Raw genomic sequence first — 23,671 nt, forward strand, 5'->3', positions numbered from 1 at the left:
GCACTGATCTTCGCGTACCTCTGGAATTTTCAAAGGATGTGAGGCCTCCGGTCGCGATGAGGTGGGTAACTAGGTCTTTCTCTGTGGTCTCCACAGGGGATTCAGACATCATTTCGTCTTGGGAGATGCAAGACGAGCCTGCGTTCAAGTCACTGCAGGAATATCCGGCCTTATTTTGAGTCCGGGCATCCTCGTGTTCAATCCACTTGAGGCCGCAAACTCAGGGTCCATCTCACATACCTAGAGCTGAGAGAAGCCTCCTCTTGAGGTGCTTGTGGTAAGGTGGTATTCCTCTGGAGTCGAAGCCAGGGAATAACCTCTCATCTCGAGTTGATTTTGGGTCTACAGAGCTCTTTCGTTTTGCTACAGTGACCTCAGGATCCCTCTAGCCTTGAAACAGTTTTCTTGGGGTTACTCTGGAGTGCCATCAAGGAAATCACAGCTCCTTTCAAGTGTGATGTGCAACACGGAATTGCAATACACGCAGTGCAGGGGAATCGGGCCTCATCTCGCGACGAGGGGGAAGTCTCTTGGTTTATCTCGAGTTGCGGCGGGAACCTGGGGTATATTCTCGAGTTACGACGGGGATGGCCCGTCCACACACGTGTTTGTTCAGCGACGTCAGGACTGCTGCCTCGTGGCGAGGGACAACTCGGGATTCTCCTCGAGGCTTGGCAGGGCAATTGTGACGCCTCTGCAGCTGAGGCGGGAGACCAAGGGTCCCTTTCCACGTGCCACAGGAATCCTGGGACTCCTATCAAGTTTCACGAGGAGTCAGGCATCGTCTCCTTTGGAGGCACTGATCTCCGTGTACCTCTGGAGTTTTCAAAGGATGTGAGGCCTCCGGTCACGATGAGGTGGGGAACTAGGTCTTTCACTCTTGTCTCCACAGGGTATTCAGACATCCTTTCGTCTTCAAGATGCAAGACTAGCCTGCATTCAAGTCACTGCAGGGATATCCGGCCTTATTTCGAGTCAGGGCATCCCGGTGTGCATTCCACTTGAGGCCGCAAACTCAGGGTACCTCTCACATACCTAGAGCTGAGAGAAGCCTCGTCTGGAGGTGCTTTTGGTATGGTGGTATTCCTTTGGAGTCGAAGCCAGGGACTAAACTCTCATCTTGAGTTGATTTTTGGTCCACGCAGCACTTTCGTGTTGCTACAGTGACCTCGGGATCCCTCTAGTCTTGAAACAGTGTTCTTGGGGTTTCTCTGGAGTGCCATCAAGGAAATCAAGGCTCCTTTCATATGTGATGTGCAACACAGAATTGCTCTGCTCGCAGTGCCGGGGAATCTGGCCTCATCTCTCGGCGAGGGGGAAGTCTCATGGTTTTTCTCGAGTTGCGGTGGGAACCTGGGGTATATTCTCGAGTTACGACGGGGATGGCCCTTCCACACACGTGTTTGTTCAACGACGTCAGGACTCCTGCCTCGTTTCGAGGGACAACTCGGGATTCTCCTCGAGGCTTGACACGGCAATTGGGACGCCTCTCCAGCTGAGGCGGGAGACCAAGGGTCCCTTTCCACGTGCCACAGGAATCCTGGGACTCCTATCAAGTTTCACGAGGAGTCAGGCATCCTCTCCTTTGGAGGCACTGATCTACACGTACCTCTGGAGTTTTTAAAGGATGTGAGGCCTCGACTCGCGATGAGGTTTGGAACTAGGTCTTTCTCTGTGGTCTCCACAGGGGATTCAGACATCCTTTCGTCTTGGGAGATGCAAGACGAGCATGCATTCAAGTCACTGCAGGGATATCCGGCCTTATGTCGAGTCAGGGCAACCCCATGTCCATTCGACTTGAGGCTGCAAACTCAGGGTCCCTCTCACATACCTAGAGCTGAGAGAAGCCTCCTCTTGAGGTGCTTGTGGTAAGGTGGTATTGAAAGGGTAAGAGGCAGCAAGGCCAGGGATCTCTAAATGGAGGAAAAAGGCTGTAAGTGCCAGACATTTTTATCTCTCTTAAGAGGCAGGAAGAAACAAACCAGAGATCGGTTTTTCCTTCTCTATACAAATTTAAAAGGAGGTTTCTCTTAACATTCTGTGTTGCCATGACACCTGGTCTCACCTAAAGCTAACTACTCTCAAACTTTGAGTTAACCAATACATGCCTTTTTCGTATGGAAATGTTGTCTTAAGCTATGTTAATGAACTCCAGACTCTATCTTAAAGTTGGTTCCGCCAAACGGCCTAACTTACTTACTCAGGTATTGTTCCCCTAATCTATGTAAACCGAACTATTTGTTGGTATTCTGCCCTTCTACAAAATTCAAGTCAATTGTTTTATGGCCTGGGATGAATTATCTGATGCCATTCTAAATTTTATGACATTACTTTCATTTCATTAACAGACTGTGAGTGACTATATAACATACAGCTAAAGACTAGGAGGGGGGTACTCTTTTGCCCCCTTCTGATGCCTATGTCAGAAGCTTTCTCTATACTTTAATAAAACTTTATTACACAAAAGCTCTGAGCGATCCAGCCTCGTCTCTGGCCCCGGATTGAATTCGTCTCCTCCGGAGGCCAAGAATCCCGCGTCTTATCGTTCAGCAAGAAACTTTCATCTTGGGGGCTTGTCCGGGATCCTTCAGGACAAGGTAAGGATGCTTGGAGCTCTAGTTCTTTGTTCTCCTAGAGAACACATTTTCCACTGTACTTTACTAACTCTATGGTGTGCTTGTGTGAATGAATGAAATGCCCTGCGCGAAGCAAATGAGGAGCCCTGCTCTGCGGTCCCACGGTGACCTCATAAGGCTATGGCAGAAACCTGTCGGGGGTTTATACCGACCTGCCAATGCCAAGAGGCAACCAATGTCTCCTTCAGGAACTGACCAGAAACGGGCAAAGCGTGTGGACCAAACTCTCCTTTCTCGGTCAAACTTTTCGGTCTCTTTGACCATTTCATAACTCCTTGGGAATTAGAAATACTAACCTTATCTATCGGATCATAGACTTTCAAGGGACTTGTGACCTATGTTGCTGCTATACTGTGGTCTAGGTCTCAAACTTGGATTGGTAGTCAGGAAGCGCCTAGCCTCGCTAGGCATGGAAAGTTCGGAAGCTAGATGGAGCTCTAACTCCCAGAGCGTCTCTGAGGTTAAAGGTTATTCGGATTGAAACTGCAATGGTTTTTTCCTTTGGTAACACTGGCTCTTAGTGGACCAGAGGAGGCTCTTATACCGGTGTGGTGACGCTTGGAAGGAGCATCTCAGTTTAAAGTTCGTGCAGGTCTTATTGCGGTCAGGAGTGTACTCAGGGTTGTGCACAGGCACTCAGGTGACGAATGTGTCCCCCAGAGGTCTTAGCTTGGGAAGCATTCCGGAAGGTTACTCTGATTGCACCCCGGGTGGCATCAGAGGCAAGCGAGGTGAAGAGCTGGACGTCAGTCAGGGATGCCATCAGGTCTACCCCTGGTGCATCCCCATCCCGTCTCGGTGGAAGAACCGGGAGGGACGAGTGTGACGCCTGCGTCGGTAAGGGACAGACTAAGTCCGACCAGGAAGGAAAAGCTTTTGGTGTAAAGTCTGTCTACACCCCCATCTAGAGCAGGGAGGGACGCCTCCGGTAGAAAAAATGGTGCTGGTCGCTTTTTTCTCTCTTACAGATGGGAGCTAACAATTCCAGCCTCACTCCTTTGAACTGTATCCTGAAAAACTGGGATAGATTTGATCCCCAGGGCTTAAAGAAGACACACCTGGTCTTCCTATGTGATACTGCATGGCCGCGGTACCCACTGGGAGTCAGGCGGTCCCAGCTACAGAACCAGACTGGGACTATAACACTGCTAAAGGAAGATGGGATCAAAGTCATTTTGTCAGATGTATTCTTGAAGGACTCAGACAGGCACGTTCTAAGCCTTTAAACTATGGCAAACTGGCAGACATAGAACAGGAGGAGAAAGAAGCTCCTGGTAAATTCCTAGATAGACTGAGAGAAGCCCTTCACAGATTCACTGAGATTGATCCCGAAAGTGAAGAAGGGAAAGTGATCTTAAAAGATAAATTTCTCACTCAGTCGGCTCCAGATATTCGCCGTAAGTTATCAAAACGGGCGTATGGACCAAATCAGTCTTTAGATAATCTGTTACAACTGGCTCAGACAGTCTATTATGGTAGGGAATATGAAGAAAAGAAAAAAAGGCAGAAAAAGACGAAGGAAGAAGCCCTCGCAGTGGCTATGAAAACCCTTCTTAAGCAGCCTGAAAATAATGCCCAGAGGGACCCAGGTGAAAAGGGATGGGCTTGCTATTGCTGTGGAAAGGAGGGGCATCTCAAGCGGGATTGCCCTCAGGCATCTAAGCCGCCCCCGGCTCCATGTCCGGTCTGCAAGGGACCACACTGGAGGAGAGACTGCCCCCAGAGGCGTAGGTCTCAGGGGTCTGACTCTCAAGACAATCAGGACTGAAGGTGCCCGGGGGTCCCCACACAAGCTCCCGTCCTAATTACACCTGAGGAACCCCGGGTATTGATAATGGTGGGAGGCCAATCCATCAATTTCCTTTTAGATACTGGGGCAACTTACTCCGTGCTTACTGAAGCCCCTGGCCCACTTTCTTCCCGATCCGCTTCCGTAATGGGACTGTCTGGACGAGCCAAAAGGTATTACTTCAGTTATTCTCTATCATGCAACTGGGATTCTGTGCTATTTTCACACGAGTTTCTTATCGTGCCAGAATCACCCTCACCCCTTTTGGGGAGGGATATACTGAGCAAGGTCCATGCCTCTGTTTTCATGAATATGGAGCCTTCCCTTTCTCTCCCTTTAGTTGAACAAAATGTGAATCCTAGAGTATGGGCTGATGGAAAATCTGTGGGTCGAGCACAAAATGCTATTCCTGTAGTTGTCAAGCTCAAGGACCCACACCTATTCCCACATAAGAAGCAGTATCCACTAAAACCTGAGGTTAAGGAAGGGTTAAAACCCATCATTGAGAATTTAAAAGAGCAGGGACTATTAGTTCCCTGTAACAGTCCATGCAACACTCCTATTTTGGGTGTAAAAAAATCAAATGATAAATGGAGATTAGTTCAAGATTTACAAATAATAAATGAGGCTGTGGTTCCTTTACACCCCGTGGTGCCTAATCCCTATACTCTATTGTCTGAAATTCCTGAACGAGCCAAATATTTTTCAGTAATTGATTTAAAAGATGCCTTCTATTCAGTGCCTTTGGCGGAGGAAAGTCAATTTCTATTTGCCTTTGAAGACCCCACACAGCCAGCTTCCCAGTTAACCTGGACAGTTTTGCCCCAGGGATTTCGTGACAGTCCTCACTTATTTGGACAAAGTTTGTCACGGGATCTACAAAACTTTAATAGCTCTGAAGCGGTAGTGTTACAATATGTAGATGATATTTTACTCTGTGCTGAGACAGAGGAAGCTTGTTCACGAGCCTCAGAAGATTTCTTAAACTTTCTGGCAGGCTGCGGTTACAAGGCATCAAGAGAAAAGGCTCAGCTTTGTCAACAATCTGTTAGATATCTGGGCCTAATCATATCAGAAGGGACTAGGGCCATAGGCCCTGAGAGAATTAAACCTATACTAAACCATCCCCTACCTATGACTTTAAGACAATTGAGAGGATTTTTGGGAATCACAGGCTACTGTCGTATTTGGATTCCGAGCTATGGGGAACTTGCCCGGCCTTTATATAAACTTATAGCTGAAACTCAGCAGGCCCAAACCGACAAACTGGTTTGGTCTCCAGATACTCAAAAGGCTTTTAAGGTTCTTCAGACTGCTCTCCTGCAAGCTCCGGCTTTGAGTTTGCCCACAGGGTCAGAATTTAACCTGTTTGTCACTGAAAGAAAAGGTATGGCCTTGGGAGTTTTGACACAACCCCGGGGGCCTCACCAGCAACCTATTGCTTATCTAAGCAAAGAATTAGATGTAATTGCACGTGGGTGGCCCCACTGCCTAAGAGTAATTGGGGCAGCGGCTTTATTAGCACCTGAAGCTTTAAAAATAATTAATGGGCGAAACCTTACTGTATTGACTTCTCATGATGTGAGTGGAATCTTAAATTCTAAGGTTAATATTTGGATGACAGACAGTAGGCTTCTTAAATATCAGTCACTGTTGTTAGAAGGACCAGTAACTAACCTTAAAGTTTGTGGAAATTTAAATCCTGCCACTTTCCTTCCTGAGAAGGAAGATGAAACACCTGGTCACGATTGTTCCCAATTCCTAACCTTAAACTATGCAGCTCGGGAGGATCTAATGGATACCCCATTAGACAATCCTGACATGGAAATATTTACAGACGGCAGTTCTTTTGTTCGGGATGAAAAGCGCAAAGCAGGTTACGCTGTGGTGACTGCTGAACACGTTTTAGAAGCAAAATCTCTCCCCCAGGGAACCAGTGCCCAGTTAGCGGAGCTTGTGGCTCTGACCCGAGCTCTAGAGTTAAGCAAAGGGCAGCGAGTAAATATCTACACTGATTCTGAGTATGCTTATTTGACTTTACATGCTCATGCTGCAATATGGAAAGAGAAAGACAGTTTAAAACAGCAACAGGAGAACCTATTAAGCATTTCAGAGAGATTGAGAGACTTTTAACTGCTATCTATTGTCCTAAAGAAGTAGCGGTTATGCATTGCAAAGGGCACAACAGGGATGGGAGTAAAGTAGCTGCCGGTAACCTGTTAGCTGACTCTCAAGCCAAAAAAGTGGCACTTTATGAAACCCCCTCCCTACAGACGCCTTTGATCTGGACAGGTCCTGTGGAACAGGAAAAACCACAATATACTGAGGAAAAATTAGAAAGATATGAGAAAAGAGGAGCAAAGATTACTGATAAAGGATGGTTACAGTCCGAGGATGGACGATTAATAATTCCTGAAAAATGCTCAATGGAAAATTCTTAAGGGTTTACATCAGAGTTTTCATTTGGGTGTAAAAAGTACTTACCAGATGGCTTCTCGTTTGTTTGAAGGTAAAAATATAATGAAAACTTTAAAGAACATTATCAAACGGTGTGAGGTATGTCAGAAAAATAACCCAAAGACTGAAAAGCTAGCAAAATCTGGATTACAACAACAGGGAAAGTATCCTGGAGAAGACTGGGAAATTGATTTTACTCATATGCCAAAAGCTAATGGATATTCTTGCTTACAAGTTTGGGTGGATACTTTTACTGGATGGATTGAGGCGTTCCCCTGTCGTAGTGAACAAGCTAAAGAGGTTATAAAGATTTTAATCCATGAAATTATCCCCAGGTTTGGGCTGCCACGGAGCCTTCAGAGTGACCATGGCTCCGCCTTTAAAGCTGCTGTAACTCAGGGGGTGTCTAAAGCTCTAGGAATAGAGTATCACTTACACTGCTCCTGGAGACCCCAATCCTCAGGAAAGGTTGAAAAAGCTAATGACGTTATCAAAAGACATCTGTGCAAATTAACTCAAGAAACGCAGGACAACTGGATTAAAGTCCTACCCATAGCTTTAATGAGGGCTCGAACTGCCCCAAAAAAGGAGGGACTGTCCCCCTTTGAATGTATTTATGGAAGGCCTTTCTTACGCACAGACATTGTTATAGATCCTGAGGCCTTAGAGTTAACTAATTATGTAACTCAACTCTCAGCTTTTCAACAGGCATTAACAGAACTCCGGGAGACGACTCCTGACCCAGCCTCTGAATCCAGCAAGCCTCTATTTGAGCCAGGAACCGAGGTCCTCATAAAAACATTGGGATCTGGGGGCCCATCCCTTGAGCCCCTCTGGGAAGGCCCTTACCAGGTTATTCTTTCTTCTCCCACAGCTGTCAAAGTCCCAGGAATTGATTCGTGGGTACATCACACTCGAGTCAAGAGGTGGCACCCTGACCAGAACTAAGTGATGTCATTTTATGTTTTACTTTCTATGCTCTGACTTTGTATGTTTCAGATGGGCCTGATAATCTATGTGAGCCTACTTCTGCTGACTCCAGAAATCCTGAGTCTGCCCTTTGATCCTCAAGACAGTGCCTTCCTGTCCTGGGCTCACTCCTATGCTGCATTCCACAATCGGTCTAACTGCTGGGTCTGCGGAGCACTCCCCTCTTCATCAGTGGAAGGCTTCCCGTGGTGGACATCTCCACTTCAAGGAAAGGACTTTCTCCAAGTCTGCGAATACCTTCGACAACAATCACATGTGATGCCTCTTCTTTGTCTGATGACATCTAACAACCCTAGAATGGTCTGGTGCAATACTTTGTACCTTCACTATGGACGTAACGTGACTTTTAATTCTGATTGTTTTGTTTTTGCTGTTTGCTCCCTGCATCTGTAACTGTGTAACTGGATTTGTTTCTAGTCGCCTGAAAGCTTTTAAGTTACAAATGGTTGCTCAAACTCCTGCTATCACTGCAGCTTCTTCCGACTACTATTTGGGGCCCCTGGATCAGACATCCTCACTATGAGGATTAGGAGAATATGTTGCCTCACCAATTTAGGGACAATGCCCCTTGTCAGCTCGGAAGCAGTTATGGAATGAAAACGACGCCCCTTTTCCCTAGGCAACATAATTCTCCTAAAAAAAAAAGGTGGGGAATGAGAGGGTAACAGGCAGGAAGGCCAGGGGTCTCCAAATGGAGGAAAGAGGCTGTAAGTGCCAGACATTTTTATCTCTCTTAAGCGGCAGGAAGAAACAAACCAGCGATCAGTTTTTCCTTCTCTATACAAATTTAAAAGGAGGTTTCTCTTAACATTCTGTGTTGCCATGACACCTGGTCTCACCTAAAGCTAACTACTCTCAAACTTTGAGTTAACCAATACATGCCTTTTTCGTATGGAAATGTTGTCTTAAGCTATGTTAATGAACTCCAGACTCTATCTTAAAGTTGGTTCCGCCAAACGGCCTAACTTACTTACTCAGGTATTGTTCCCCTAATCTATGTAAACCGAACTATTTGTTGGTATTCTGCCCTTCTACAAAATTCAAGTCAATTGTTTTATGGCCTGGGATGAATTATCTGATGCCATTCTAAATTTTATGACATTACTTTCATTTCATTAACAGACTGTGAGTGACTATATAACATACAGCTAAAGACTAGGAGGGGGGTACTCTTCTGCCCCCTTCTGATGCCTATGTCAGAAGCTTTCTCTATACTTTAATAAAACTTTATTACACAAAAGCTCTGAGCGATCCAGCTTCGTCTCTGGCCCCGGATTAAATTCGTCTCCTCCGGAGGCCAAGAATCCCGCGTCTTATCGTTCAGCAACAAACTTTAAGTATTCCTCTGGAGTCGAAGCCAGGGACTAACCTCTCATCTCGAGTTGATTTTCGGTCCACGGAGTTCTTTCATGTTGCTACAGTGACCTCAGGATCCCTCTAGCCTTGAAACAGTGTTCTTGGGGTTTCTCTGGAGTGCCATCAAGGAAATCAAGGCTCCTTTCATGTGTGATGTGCAACACGGAATTGCTCTGCACACAGTGCAGGGGAATCGGGCCTCATCTCGGGGCGAGGGGGAAGTCTCATGGTTTTTCTCGAGTTGCGGCGGGAACCTGGGGTATATTCTCGAGTTACGACGGGGATGGCCCTTCCACACACGTGTTTGTTCAGCGACATCAGGACTCCTGCCTAGTTGCGAGGGACAACTCGGGATTCTCCTCGAGGCATGGCAGGGCAATTGGGACGCCTCTCCAACTGAGGCGGGAGACCAAGGGTCCCTTTCCACATGCCACAGGGATCCTGGGACTCCTATCAAGTTTCATGAGGAGTCAGGCATCGTCTCCGTTGGAGGCACTGATCTCCGTGTACCTCTGGAGTTTTCAAAGGATGTGAGGCCTCCGTTCGCGATGAGGTGGGGAACTAGGTCTTTCTCTTTGGTCTCCACAGGGGATTCAGACATTCTTTCGTTTTGGGAGATGCAAGACGAGCCTGCATTCAAGTAACTGCAGGGATATCCGGCCTTATTTCGAGTCAGGGCATCGCGGTGTCCATTCCACTTGAGGTCGCAAAATCAGGGACCCTCTCACATACCTAGAGCTGAGAGAAGCCTCCTCTGGAGGTGCTTGTGGTAAGGGGGTATTCCTCTGGAGTCGAAGCCAGGGACTAACCTCTCATCTCGAGTTGATTTTCGGTCCACGGAGCTCTTTCGTGTCGCTACAGTGACCTCAGGATCCCTCTAGCCTTGAAAGAGTGTTCTTGGGGTTTCTCTGGAGTGCCATCAAGGAAATCAAGGTTCCTTTCATGTGTGATGTGCAACACGGAATTGCTCTGCACGCAGTGCAGTGGTATCGGGCCTCATCTCGCGGCGAGGAGGAAGTCTCTTGGTTTTTCTCGAGTTGCGGCGGGAACCTGTTGTATATTCTCGAGTTACGACGGGGATGACCCTTCCAAACACGGGTTTTTTCAGCGACGTCAGGACTCCTGCCTAGTAGCGAGGGACTACTCGGGATTCTCCTCGAGGCTTGGCAGGGCAATTCGGACGCCTCTCCAGCTGAGGCGGGAGACCAAGGGTCCCTTTCCACGTGCCACAGGCATCCTGGGACTCCTATCAAGTATCACGAGGAGTCAGGCATCGTCTCCTTTAGAGGCACTGATCTCCGCATACCTCTGGAGTTTTCAAAGGATGTGAGGCCTCCGGTCGTGATGAGGTGGGGAACTAGGTCTTTCTCTGTGGTCTCCACAGGAGATTCAGACATCCTTTCGTCTTGGGAGATGCAAGACGAGCCTGCATTCAAGTCACTGCAGGGATATCCGGCCTTATTTCGAGTCAGGGCATCGCGGTGTCCATTCCACTTGAGGCCACAAGCTCAGGGTCCCTCCCACATACCTAGAGCTGAGAGAAGCCTCCTCGTGAGGTGCTTGTGGTAAGGTGGTATTCCTCTGGACTCGAAGCCAGGGACTAACCTCTCATCTCGAGTGGATTTTTGGTCCATGGAGCTCTTTTGTGTTGCTACAGTGACGTCAGGCTCCCTCTAGCCTTGAAACAGTGTTCTTGGGGATTCTCTCGCGTGCCATCAAGGAAATCAAGGCTCCTTTCATGTTTGATGTGCAACACGGAATTGCTCTGCACGCAGTGCAGTGGAATCTGGCCTCGTCTCGCAGTGAGAGGGAAGTCTTATTTTTTTTCTCGAGTTGCGGCGGGAACCTGGGGTATATTCTCGAGTTACGACGAGGATGGCCTTCCACACACGTGTATGTTCAGCGACGTCAGGTCTACTGCCTAGTTTCTAGGGACAACTCGGTATTCTCCTCAAGGCTCGTCAGGGCAAACGGGACGCCTCTCCAGCTGAGGCGGGTGACCAAGTGCCGCTTTTCACGTGCCACAGGTATCCTGGCTCTCCTATCATTTTCACGAGGAGTCAGGCATCGTCTCCTATTGAGGCATTGATCTCCGTGTACCTATGGAGTTTTCAAAGGATGTGAGGCCTCCGGTTGCGATGAGGGGGGAAACTAAGTCTTTCTCTGTAGTCTCCAGAGGGGACTCAGAAAACCTTTCGTCTTGGGAGATGCAAGACGAGCCTGCATTCAAGTCACTGCAAGGATAGCCGGCCTTATTTCGAGTCAGGGCATCTCGGTGTCCATTCCACTTGAGGCCGCAAACTCAGGGTCCCTCTCACATACCTAGAGCTGAGAGAAGCCCCCTCTTGAGGTGCTTATGGTAAGGTGGTATTCCTCTGGAGTCGAAGCCAGGGACTAACCTCTCATCTCGAGTGGATTTTTGGTCCACGGAGCTCTTTCCTGTTGCTACAGTGACCTGAGGATTCCTCTAGCCTTGAAACAGTTTTCTTGGTCATTCTCTGGAGTGCCATCAAGGAAATCAAGGCTCCTTTCATGTTTGATGTGCAACACGGAATTACTCCGCATGCAGTGCAGGGGAATCGGGCCTCGCCTCGCGGCGAGGGGGAACTCTCATGGATTTTCTCGAGTTGCGGCGGCAACCTGGGGTATATTCTCGAGTTACGTCGGAGATGGCCCTTCCAAACAGGTGTTTGTTCACCGACGACAGGACTCCTGCCTGGTTGCGAGGGACAACTCGGGATTCTCCTCGAGGCTTGGCAGGGCAATTGGGACTCCTCTCCATCTGAGGCGGGAGACCAAGGGTCCCTTTCCATGTGCCACAGGAATCCTGAGACTCCTATCAAGTTTCATGAGGAGTCAGGTATCTTCTCCTTTGGAGGCATTGATCTCCATGTACCTCTGGAGTTTTCAAAGGATGTGAGGCCTCCAGTTGTGATGAGGTGGGGAACAAGGTCTTTCTCTGTGGTCTCCACAGGGGATTCAGACATCCTTTTGTCTTGGGAGATGCAAGACGAGCCTGCATTCAAGTCACTGCAGGGATACCCGGCCTTATTTCGAGTAAGGGCAACCCCGTGCCCATTCGACTTGAGGCTGCAAACTCAGGGTCCCTCTATCATACCTAGAGCTGAGAGAAGCCTCCTCTTGAGGTGCTTGTGGTAAGGTGGTATTCCTCTGGAATCGAAGCCAGGGACTAACCTCTCATCTCGAGTTGATTTTTTGTCCATGGAGTTCTTTCGTGTTGCTACAGTGACCTCAGGATCCCTCTAGCCTTGAAAGAGTGTTCTTGGGTTTTCTCTGGAGTGCCATCAATGAAATCAAGGCTCCTTTCATGTGTGATGTGCAGAACGGAATGGCTCTGCACGCAGTGCAGTGGAATCGGGCCTCATCTCGCGGCGAGGGGGAAAACTAATGGTTTTTCTCGAGTTGCGGCGGGAACCTGGGGTATATTCTCGAGTTCGGACGGGGATGGCCCTTCCACACACGTGTTTGTTCACCGACGTCAGGACTCCTGCCTATTTGCCAGGGACAACTCGGGATTCTCCTCGAGGCTTTGCAGGGCAATTGGGACGCCTCTCCAGCTGAGGCGGGAGACCAAGGGTCCCTTTCCACGTGCCACAGGAATCCTGGGACTCCTATCAAGTTTCACGAGGAGTCAGGTATCGTCTCCTTTGGAGGCACGGATCTCCGCGTACCTCTGGAGTTTTCACAGGATGTGAGGACTTCGGGCGCGATGAGGTGGGGAACTAGTTCTTTCTCTGTGGTCTCCACAGGGGAATCAAACATCCTTTCGTCTTGGGAGATGCAAGACGGGCCTGCATTCAAGTCACTGCAGGGATATCCGGCCTTATATCGATTCAAGGCATCGCGGTGTCCATTCCACTTGAGGCCGCAAACTCAGGGTCCCTCTCACATACCTAGAGCTGAGAGAAGCCTCCTCTTGAGGTGCTTGTGGTAAGGTGGTATTCCTCTGGAGTCGAAGCCAGGGACTAACCTCTCATCTCGAGTTGATTTTTGGTCCACGGATCTCTTTCCTGTTGCTACAGTGACGTCAGGATCCCTCTAGCCTTGAAAGAGTGTTCTTGGGGTTTCTCTGGAGTGCCATCAAGGAAATCAAGGGTCCTTTCATGTGTGATGTGCAACACGGAATTGCTCTGCATGCAGTTCAGGGGAATCGGGCCTCATCTCGCGGCGAGGGGGAAGTCTCATGGTTTTTCTCGAATTGCGGCGGGAACCTAGGGTATATTCTCGAGTTATGTCGGGGATGGCCCTTCCACACACGTGTTTGTTCAGCGACGTCAGGACTCCTGCCTAGTTGCGAGGGACAACTCGGGATTCTCCTCGAGGCTTGGCAGGACAATTGGGACGCCTCTCCAGCTGAGGCGGGAGACCAAGGGTCCCTTTCCACGTGCCACAGGAATCCTGGGACTCCTATCAAGTTTCAGGAGGAGTCAGGCATCGTCTCCTTTGGAGGCACTGATCTCCGCGTACCTCTGGAGTTTTCAAAGGATTTGAGGCCTCCGGTCGCGATGAGGTGGGGAACTAGGTCTTTCTCTGTGGTCTCCACAGGGGATTCAGACATCCTTTCGTCTTGGGAGATGCAAGACGAGCCTGCATTCAAGTCACTGCAGGGATATCCGGCCTTATTTCGAGTCAGGGCATCGCGGTGTCCATTCCACTTCAGGTCGCAAATCAGGGACCCTCTCACATACCTAGAGCTGAGAGAAGCCTCCTTTTGAGGTGCTTGTCGTAAGGGGGTATTTCTCGGGGGTCGAAGCCAGGGACTAACCTTTCATCTCGAGTTGATTTTTGGTCCCTGGAGCTCTTTCGTGTTGCTACAGTGACCTCAGGATCCCTCTAGCCTTGAAACAGTTTTCTTGGGGTTTCTCTGGAGTGCCATCAAGGAAATCACAGCTCCTTTCAAGTGTGATGTGCAACACGGAATTGCAATGCACGCAGTGCAGGGGAATCGGGCCTCATCTCGCGGCGAGGGGGAAGTCTCATGGTTTATCTCGAGTTGCGGCGGGAACCTGGGGTATATTCTCGAGTCACGACGGGGATGGCCCGTCCACACACGTGTTTGTTCAGCGACGTCAGGACTGCTGCCTCGTGGCGAGGGACAACTCGGGATTCTCCTCGAGGCTTGGCAGGGCAATTGTGACGCCTCTGCAGCTGAGGCGGGAGACCAAGGGTCCCTTTCCACGTGCCACAGGAATCCTGGGACTCCTATCAAGTTTCACGAGGAGTCAGGCATCGTCTCCTTTGGAGGCACTGATCTCCGTGTACCTCTGGAGTTTTCAAAGGATGTGAGGCCTCCGGTCGCGATGAGGTGGGGAACTAGGTCTTTCACTCTTGTCTCCACAGGGTATTCAGACATCCTTTCGTCTTCAGGATGCAAGACGAGCCTGCATTCAAGTCACTGCAGGGATATTCGGCCTTATTTCGAGTCAGGGCATCGCGGTGTGCATTCCACATGAGGCCGCAAACTCAGGGTACCTCTCACATACCTAGAGCTGAGAGAAGCCTCCTCTTGAGGTGCTTTTGGTAAGGTGGTATTCCTTTGGAGTCGAAGCCAGGGACTAAACTCTCATCTTGAGTTGATTTTTGGTCCACGCAGCACTTTCGTGTTGCTACAGTGACCTCGGGATCCCTCTAGTCTTGAAACAGTGTTCTTGGGGTTTCTCTGGAGTGCCATCAAGGAAATCAAGGCTCCTTTCATGTGTGATGTGCAACACGGAATTGCTCTGCTCGCAGTGCCGGGGAATCTGGCCTCATCTCTCGGCGAGGGGGAAGTCTCATGGTTTTTCTCGAGTTGCGGTGGGAACCTGGGGTATATTCTCGAGTTACGACGGGGATGGCCCTTCCACACACGTGTTTGTTCAGCGACGTCAGGACTCCTGCCTCGTTTCGAGGGACAACTCGGGATTCTCCTCGAGGCTTGACACGGCAATTGGGACGCCTCTCCAGCTGAGGCGGGAGACCAAGGGTCCCTTTCCACGTGCCACAGGAATCCTGGGACTCCTATCAAGTTTCACGAGGAGTCAGGCATCCTCTCCTTTGGAGGCACTGATCTACACGTACCTCTGGAGTTTTTAAAGGATGTGAGGCCTCGACTCGCGATGAGGTTTGGAACTAGGTCTTTCTCTGTGGTCTCCACAGGGGATTCAGACATCCTTTCGCCTTGGGAGATGCAAGACGAGCCTGCATTCAAGTCACTGCAGGGATATCCGGCCTTATGTCGAGTCAGGGCAACCCCATGTCCATTCGACTTGAGGCTGCAAACTCAGGGTCCCTCTCACATACCTAGAGCTGAGAGAAGCCTCCTCTTGAGGTGCTTGTGGTAAGGTGGTATTGAAAGGGTAAGAGGCAGCAAGGCCAGGGATCTCTAAATGGAGGAAAAAGGCTGTAAGTGCCAGACATTTTTATCTCTCTTAAGCGGCAGGAAGAAACAAACCAGAGATCGGTTTTTCCTTCTCTATACAAATTTAAAAGGAGGTTTCTCTTAACATTCTGTGTTGCCATGACACCTGGTCTCACCTAAAGCTAACTACTCTCAAACTTTGAGTTAACCAATACATGCCTTTTTCGTATGGAAATGTTGTCTTAAGCTATGTTAATGAACTCCAGACTCTATCTTAAAGTTGGTTCCGCCAAAGGGCCTAACTTACTTACTCAGGTATTGTTCCCCTAATCTATGTAAACCGAACTATTTGTTGGTATTCTGCCCTTCTACAAAATTCAAGTCAATTGTTTTATGGCCTGGGATGAATTATCTGATGCCATTCTAAATTTTATGACATTACTTTCATTTCATTAACAGACTGTGAGTGACTATATAACATACAGCTAAAGACTAGGAGGGGGGTACTCTTTTGCCCCCTTCTGATGCCTATGTCAGAAGCTTTCTCTATACTTTAATAAAACTTTATTACACAAAAGCTCTGAGCGATCCAGCCTCGTCTCTGGCCCCGGATTGAATTCGTCTCCTCCGGAGGCCAAGAATCCCGCGTCTTATCGTTCAGCAAGAAACTTTCATCTTGGGGGCTTGTCCGGGATCCTTCAGGACAAGGTAAGGATGCTTGGAGCTCTAGTTCTTTGTTCTCCTAGAGAACACATTTTCCACTGTACTTTACTAACTCTATGGTGTGCTTGTGTGAATGAATGAAATGCCCTGCGCGAAGCAAATGAGGAGCCCTGCTCTGCGGTCCCACGGTGACCTCATAAGGCTATGGCAGAAACCTGTCGGGGGTTTATACCGACCTGCCAATGCCAAGAGGCAACCAATGTCTCCTTCAGGAACTGACCAGAAACGGGCAAAGCGTGTGGACCAAACTCTCCTTTCTCGGTCAAACTTTTCGGTCTCTTTGACCATTTCATAACTCCTTGGGAATTAGAAATACTAACCTTATCTATCGGATCATAGACTTTCAAGGGACTTGTGACCTATGTTGCTGCTATACTGTGGTCTAGGTCTCAAACTTGGATTGGTAGTCAGGAAGCGCCTAGCCTCGCTAGGCATGGAAAGTTCGGAAGCTAGATGGAGCTCTAACTCCCAGAGCGTCTCTGAGGTTAAAGGTTATTCGGATTGAAACTGCAATGGTTTTTTCCTTTGGTAACACTGGCTCTTAGTGGACCAGAGGAGGCTCTTATACCGGTGTGGTGACGCTTGGAAGGAACATCTCAGTTTAAAGTTCGTGCAGGTCTTATTGCGGTCAGGAGTGTACTCAGGGTTGTGCACAGGCACTCAGGTGACGAATGTGTCCCCCAGAGGTCTTAGCTTGGGAAGCATTCCGGAAGGTTACTCTGATTGCACCCCGGGTGGCATCAGAGGCAAGCGAGGTGAAGAGCTGGACGTCAGTCAGGGATGCCATCAGGTCTACCCCTGGTGCATCCCCATCCCGTCTCGGTGGAAGAACCGGGAGGGACGAGTGTGACGCCTGCGTCGGTAAGGGACAGACTAAGTCTGACCAGGAAGGAAAAGCTTTTGGTGTAAAGTCTGTCTACACCCCCATCTAGAGCAGGGAGGGACGCCTCCGGTAGAAAAAATGGCGCTGGTCGCTTTTTTCTCTCTTACAGATGGGAGCTAACAATTCCAGCCTCACTCCTTTGAACTGTATCCTGAAAAACTGGGATAGATTTGATCCCCAGGGCTTAAAGAAGACACACCTGGTCTTCCTATGTGATACTGCATGGCCGCGGTACCCACTGGGAGTCAGGCGGTCCCAGCTACAGAACCAGACTGGGACTATAACACTGCTAAAGGAAGATGGGATCAGAGTCATTTTGTCAGATGTATTCTTGAAGGACTCAGACAGGCACGTTCTAAGCCTTTAAACTATGGCAAACTGGCAGACATAGAACAGGAGGAGAAAGAAGCTCCTGGTAAATTCCTAGATAGACTGAGAGAAGCCCTTCACAGATTCACTGAGATTGATCCCGAAAGTGAAGAAGGGAAAGTGATCTTAAAAGATAAATTTCTCACTCAGTCGGCTCCAGATATTCGCCGTAAGTTATCAAAACGGGCGTATGGACCAAATCAGTCTTTAGATAATCTGTTACAACTGGCTCAGACAGTCTATTATGGTAGGGAATATGAAGAAAAGAAAAAAAGGCAGAAAAAGACGAAGGAAGAAGCCCTCGCAATGGCTATGAAAACCGTTCTTAAGCAGCCTGAAAATAATGCCCAGAGGGACCCAGGTGAAAAGGGATGGGCTTGCTATTGCTGTGGAAAGGAGGGGCATCTCAAGCGGGATTGCCCTCAGGCATCTAAGCCGCCCCCGGCTCCATGTCCGGTCTGCAAGGGACCACACTGGAGGAGAGACTGCCCCCAGAGGCGTAGGTCTCAGGGGTCTGACTCTCAAGACAATCAGGACTGAAGGTGCCCGGGGGTCCCCACACAAGCTCCCGTCCTAATTACACCTGAGGAACCCCGGGTATTGATAATGGTGGGAGGCCAATCCATCAATTTCCTTTTAGATACTGGGGCAACTTACTCCGTGCTTACTGAAGCCCCTGGCCCACTTTCTTCCCGATCCGCTTCCGTAATGGGACTGTCTGGATGAGCCAAAAGGTATTACTTCAGTTATTCTCTATCATGCAACTGGGATTCTGTGCTATTTTCACACGAGTTTCTTATCGTGCCAGAATCACCCTCACCCCTTTTGGGGAGGGATATACTGAGCAAGGTCCATGCCTCTGTTTTCATGAATATGGAGCCTTCCCTTTCTCTCCCTTTAGTTGAACAAAATGTGAATCCTAGAGTATGGGCTGATGGAAAATCTGTGGGTCGAGCACAAAATGCTATTCCTGTAGTTGTCAAGCTCAAGGACCCACACCTATTCCCACATAAGAAGCAGTATCCACTAAAACCTGAGGTTAAGGAAGGGTTAAAACCCATCATTGAGAATTTAAAAGAGCAGGGACTATTAGTTCCCTGTAACAGTCCATGCAACACTCCTATTTTGGGTGTAAAAAAATCAAATGATAAATGGAGATTAGTTCAAGATTTACAAATAATAAATGAGGCTGTGGTTCCTTTACACCCCGTGGTGCCTAATCCCTATACTCTATTGTCTGAAATTCCTGAACGAGCCAAATATTTTTCAGTAATTGATTTAAAAGATGCCTTCTATTCAGTGCCTTTGGCGGAGGAAAGTCAATTTCTATTTGCCTTTGAAGACCCCACACAGCCAGCTTCCCAGTTAACCTGGACAGTTTTGCCCCAGGGATTTCGTGACAGTCCTCACTTATTTGGACAAAGTTTGTCACGGGATCTACAAAACTTTAATAGCTCTGAAGCGGTAGTGTTACAATATGTAGATGATATTTTGCTCTGTGCTGAGACAGAGGAAGCTTGTTCACGAGCCTCAGAAGATTTCTTAAACTTTCTGGCAGGCTGCGGTTACAAGGCATCAAGAGAAAAGGCTCAGCTTTGTCAACAATCTGTTAGATATCTGGGCCTAATCATATCAGAAGGGACCAGGGCCATAGGCCCTGAGAGAATTAAACCTATACTAAACCATCCCCTACCTATGACTTTAAGACAATTGAGAGGATTTTTGGGAATCACAGGCTACTGTCGTATTTGGATTCCGAGCTATGGGGAACTTGCCCGGCCTTTATATAAACTTATAGCTGAAACTCAGCAGGCCCAAACCGACAAACTGGTTTGGTCTCCAGATACTCAAAAGGCTTTTAAGGTTCTTCAGACTGCTCTCCTGCAAGCTCCGGCTTTGAGTTTGCCCACAGGGTCAGAATTTAACCTGTTTGTCACTGAAAGAAAAGGTATGGCCTTGGGAGTTTTGACACAACCCCGGGGGCCTCACCAGCAACCTATTGCTTATCTAAGCAAAGAATTAGATGTAATTGCACGTGGGTGGCCCCACTGCCTAAGAGTAATTGGGGCAGCGGCTTTATTAGCACCTGAAGCTTTAAAAATAATTAATGGGCGAAACCTTACTGTATTGACTTCTCATGATGTGAGTGGAATCTTAAATTCTAAGGTTAATATTTGGATGACAGACAGTAGGCTTCTTAAATATCAGTCACTGTTGTTAGAAGGACCAGTAACTAACCTTAAAGTTTGTGGAAATTTAAATCCTGCCACTTTCCTTCCTGAGAAGGAAGATGAAACACCTGGTCACGATTGTTCCCAATTCCTAACCTTAAACTATGCAGCTCGGGAGGATCTAATGGATACCCCATTAGACAATCCTGACATGGAAATATTTACAGACGGCAGTTCTTTTGTTCGGGATGAAAAGCGCAAAGCAGGTTACGCTGTGGTGACTGCTGAACACGTTTTAGAAGCAAAATCTCTCCCCCAGGGAACCAGTGCCCAGTTAGCGGAGCTTGTGGCTCTGACCCGAGCTCTAGAGTTAAGCAAAGGGCAGCGAGTAAATATCTACACTGATTCTGAGTATGCTTATTTGACTTTACATGCTCATGCTGCAATATGGAAAGAGAAAGACAGTTTAAAACAGCAACAGGAGAACCTATTAAGCATTTCAGAGAGATTGAGAGACTTTTAACTGCTATCTATTGTCCTAAAGAAGTAGCGGTTATGCATTGCAAAGGGCACAACAGGGATGGGAGTAAAGTAGCTGCCGGTAACCTGTTAGCTGACTCTCAAGCCAAAAAAGTGGCACTTTATGAAACCCCCTCCCTACAGACGCCTTTGATCTGGACAGGTCCTGTGGAACAGGAAAAACCACAATATACTGAGGAAAAATTAGAAAGATATGAGAAAAGAGGAGCAAAGATTACTGATAAAGGATGGTTACAGTCCGAGGATGGACGATTAATAATTCCTGAAAAATGCTCAATGGAAAATTCTTAAGGGTTTACATCAGAGTTTTCATTTGGGTGTAAAAAGTACTTACCAGATGGCTTCTCGTTTGTTTGAAGGTAAAAATATAATGAAAACTTTAAAGAACATTATCAAACGGTGTGAGGTATGTCAGAAAAATAACCCAAAGACTGAAAAGCTAGCAAAATCTGGATTACAACAACAGGGAAAGTATCCTGGAGAAGACTGGGAAATTGATTTTACTCATATGCCAAAAGCTAATGGATATTCTTGCTTACAAGTTTGGGTGGATACTTTTACTGGATGGATTGAGGCGTTCCCCTGTCGTAGTGAACAAGCTAAAGAGGTTATAAAGATTTTAATCCATGAAATTATCCCCAGGTTTGGGCTGCCACGGAGCCTTCAGAGTGACCATGGCTCCGCCTTTAAAGCTGCTGTAACTCAGGGGGTGTCTAAAGCTCTAGGAATAGAGTATCACTTACACTGCTCCTGGAGACCCCAATCCTCAGGAAAGGTTGAAAAAGCTAATGACGTTATCAAAAGACATCTGCGCAAATTAACTCAAGAAACGCAGGACAACTGGATTAAAGTCCTACCCATAGCTTTAATGAGGGCTCGAACTGCCCCAAAAAAGGAGGGACTGTCCCCCTTTGAATGTATTTATGGAAGGCCTTTCTTACGCACAGACATTGTTATAGATCCTGAGGCCTTAGAGTTAACTAATTATGTAACTCAACTCTCAGCTTTTCAACAGGCATTAACAGAACTCCGGGAGACGACTCCTGACCCAGCCTCTGAATCCAGCAAGCCTCTATTTGAGCCAGGAACCGAGGTCCTCATAAAAACATTGGGATCTGGGGGCCCATCCCTTGAGCCCCTCTGGGAAGGCCCTTACCAGGTTATTCTTTCTTCTCCCACAGCTGTCAAAGTCCCAGGAATTGATTCGTGGGTACATCACACTCGAGTCAAGAGGTGGCACCCTGACCAGAACTAAGTGATGTCATTTTATGTTTTACTTTCTATGCTCTGACTTTGTATGTTTCAGATGGGCCTGATAATCTATGTGAGCCTACTTCTGCTGACTCCAGAAATCCTGAGTCTGCCCTTTGATCCTCAAGACAGTGCCTTCCTGTCCTGGGCTCACTCCTATGCTGCATTCCACAATCGGTCTAACTGCTGGGTCTGCGGAGCACTCCCCTCTTCATCAGTGGAAGGCTTCCCGTGGTGGACATCTCCACTTCAAGGAAAGGACTTTCTCCAAGTCTGCGAATACCTTCGACAACAATCACATGTGATGCCTCTTCTTCGTCTGATGACATCTAACAACCCTAGAATGGTCTGGTGCAATACTTTGTACCTTCACTATGGACGTAACGTGACTTTTAATTCTGATTGTTTTGTTTTTGCTGTTTGCTCCCTGCATCTGTAACTGTGTAACTGGATTTGTTTCTAGTCGCCTGAAAGCTTTTAAGTTACAAATGGTTGCTCAAACTCCTGCTATCACTGCAGCTTCTTCCGACTACTATTTGGGGCCCCTGGATCAGACATCCTCACTATGAGGATTAGGAGAATATGTTGCCTCACCAATTTAGGGACAATGCCCCTTGTCAGCTCGGAAGCAGTTATGGAATGAAAACGACGCCCCTTTTCCCTAGGCAACATAATTCTCCTAAAAAAAAAAGGTGGGGAATGAGAGGGTAACAGGCAGGAAGGCCAGGGGTCTCCAAATGGAGGAAAGAGGCTGTAAGTGCCAGACATTTTTATCTCTCTTAAGCGGCAGGAAGAAACAAACCAGCGATCAGTTTTTCCTTCTCTATACAAATTTAAAAGGAGGTTTCTCTTAACATTCTGTGTTGCCATGACACCTGGTCTCACCTAAAGCTAACTACTCTCAAACTTTGAGTTAACCAATACATGCCTTTTTCGTATGGAAATGTTGTCTTAAGCTATGTTAATGAACTCCAGACTCTATCTTAAAGTTGGTTCCGCCAAACGGCCTAACTTACTTACTCAGGTATTGTTCCCCTAATCTATGTAAACCGAACTATTTGTTGGTATTCTGCCCTTCTACAAAATTCAAGTCAATTGTTTTATGGCCTGGGATGAATTATCTGATGCCATTCTAAATTTTATGACATTACTTTCATTTCATTAACAGACTGTGAGTGACTATATAACATACAGCTAAAGACTAGGAGGGGGGTACTCTTCTGCCCCCTTCTGATGCCTATGTCAGAAGCTTTCTCTATACTTTAATAAAACTTTATTACACAAAAGCTCTGAGCGATCCAGCTTCGTCTCTGGCCCCGGATTGAATTCGTCTCCTCCGGAGGCCAAGAATACCGCGTCTTATCGTTCAGCAACAAACTTTCAGTATTCCTCTGGAGTCGAAGCCAGGGACTAACCTCTCATCTCGAGTTGATTTTTGGTCCACGGAGTTCTTTCGTGTTGCTACAGTGACCTCAGGATCCCTCTAGCCTTGAAAGAGTGTTCTTGGGGTTTCTCTGGAGTGCCATCAAGGAAATCAAGGCTCCTTTCATGTGTGATGTGCAACACGGAATTGCTCTGCACACAGTGCAGGGGAATCGGGCCTCATCTCGGGGCGAGGGGGAAGTCTCATGGTTTTTCTCGAGTTGCGGCGGGAACCTGGGGTATATTCTCGAGTTCGGACGGGGATGGCCCTTCCACACACGTGTTTGTTCAGCGACATCAGGACTCCTGCCTCGTTGCGAGGGACAACTCGGGATTCTCCTCGAGGCATGGCAGGGCAATTGGGACGCCTCTCCAGCTGAGGCGGGAGACCAAGGGTCCCTTTCCACATGCCACAGGGATCCTGGGACTCCTATCAAGTTTCATGAGGAGTCAGGCATCGTCTCCGTTGGAGGCACTGATCTCCGTGTACCTCTGGAGTTTTCAAAGGATGTGAGGCCTCCGGTCACGATGAGGTGGGGAACTAGGTCTTTCTCTTTGGTCTCCACAGGGGATTCAGACATTCTTTCGTTTTGGGAGATGCAAGACGAGCCTGCATTCAAGTAACTGCAGGGATATCCGGCCTTATTTCGAGTCAGGGCATCGCGGTGTCCATTCCACTTGAGGTCGCAAAATCAGGGACCCTCTCACATACCTAGAGCTGAGAGA

This window comes from Cervus elaphus, chromosome 21 (genome assembly GCF_910594005.1).
Source record: "Cervus elaphus chromosome 21, mCerEla1.1, whole genome shotgun sequence".
Lineage (NCBI taxonomy): Eukaryota > Metazoa > Chordata > Mammalia > Artiodactyla > Cervidae > Cervus > Cervus elaphus.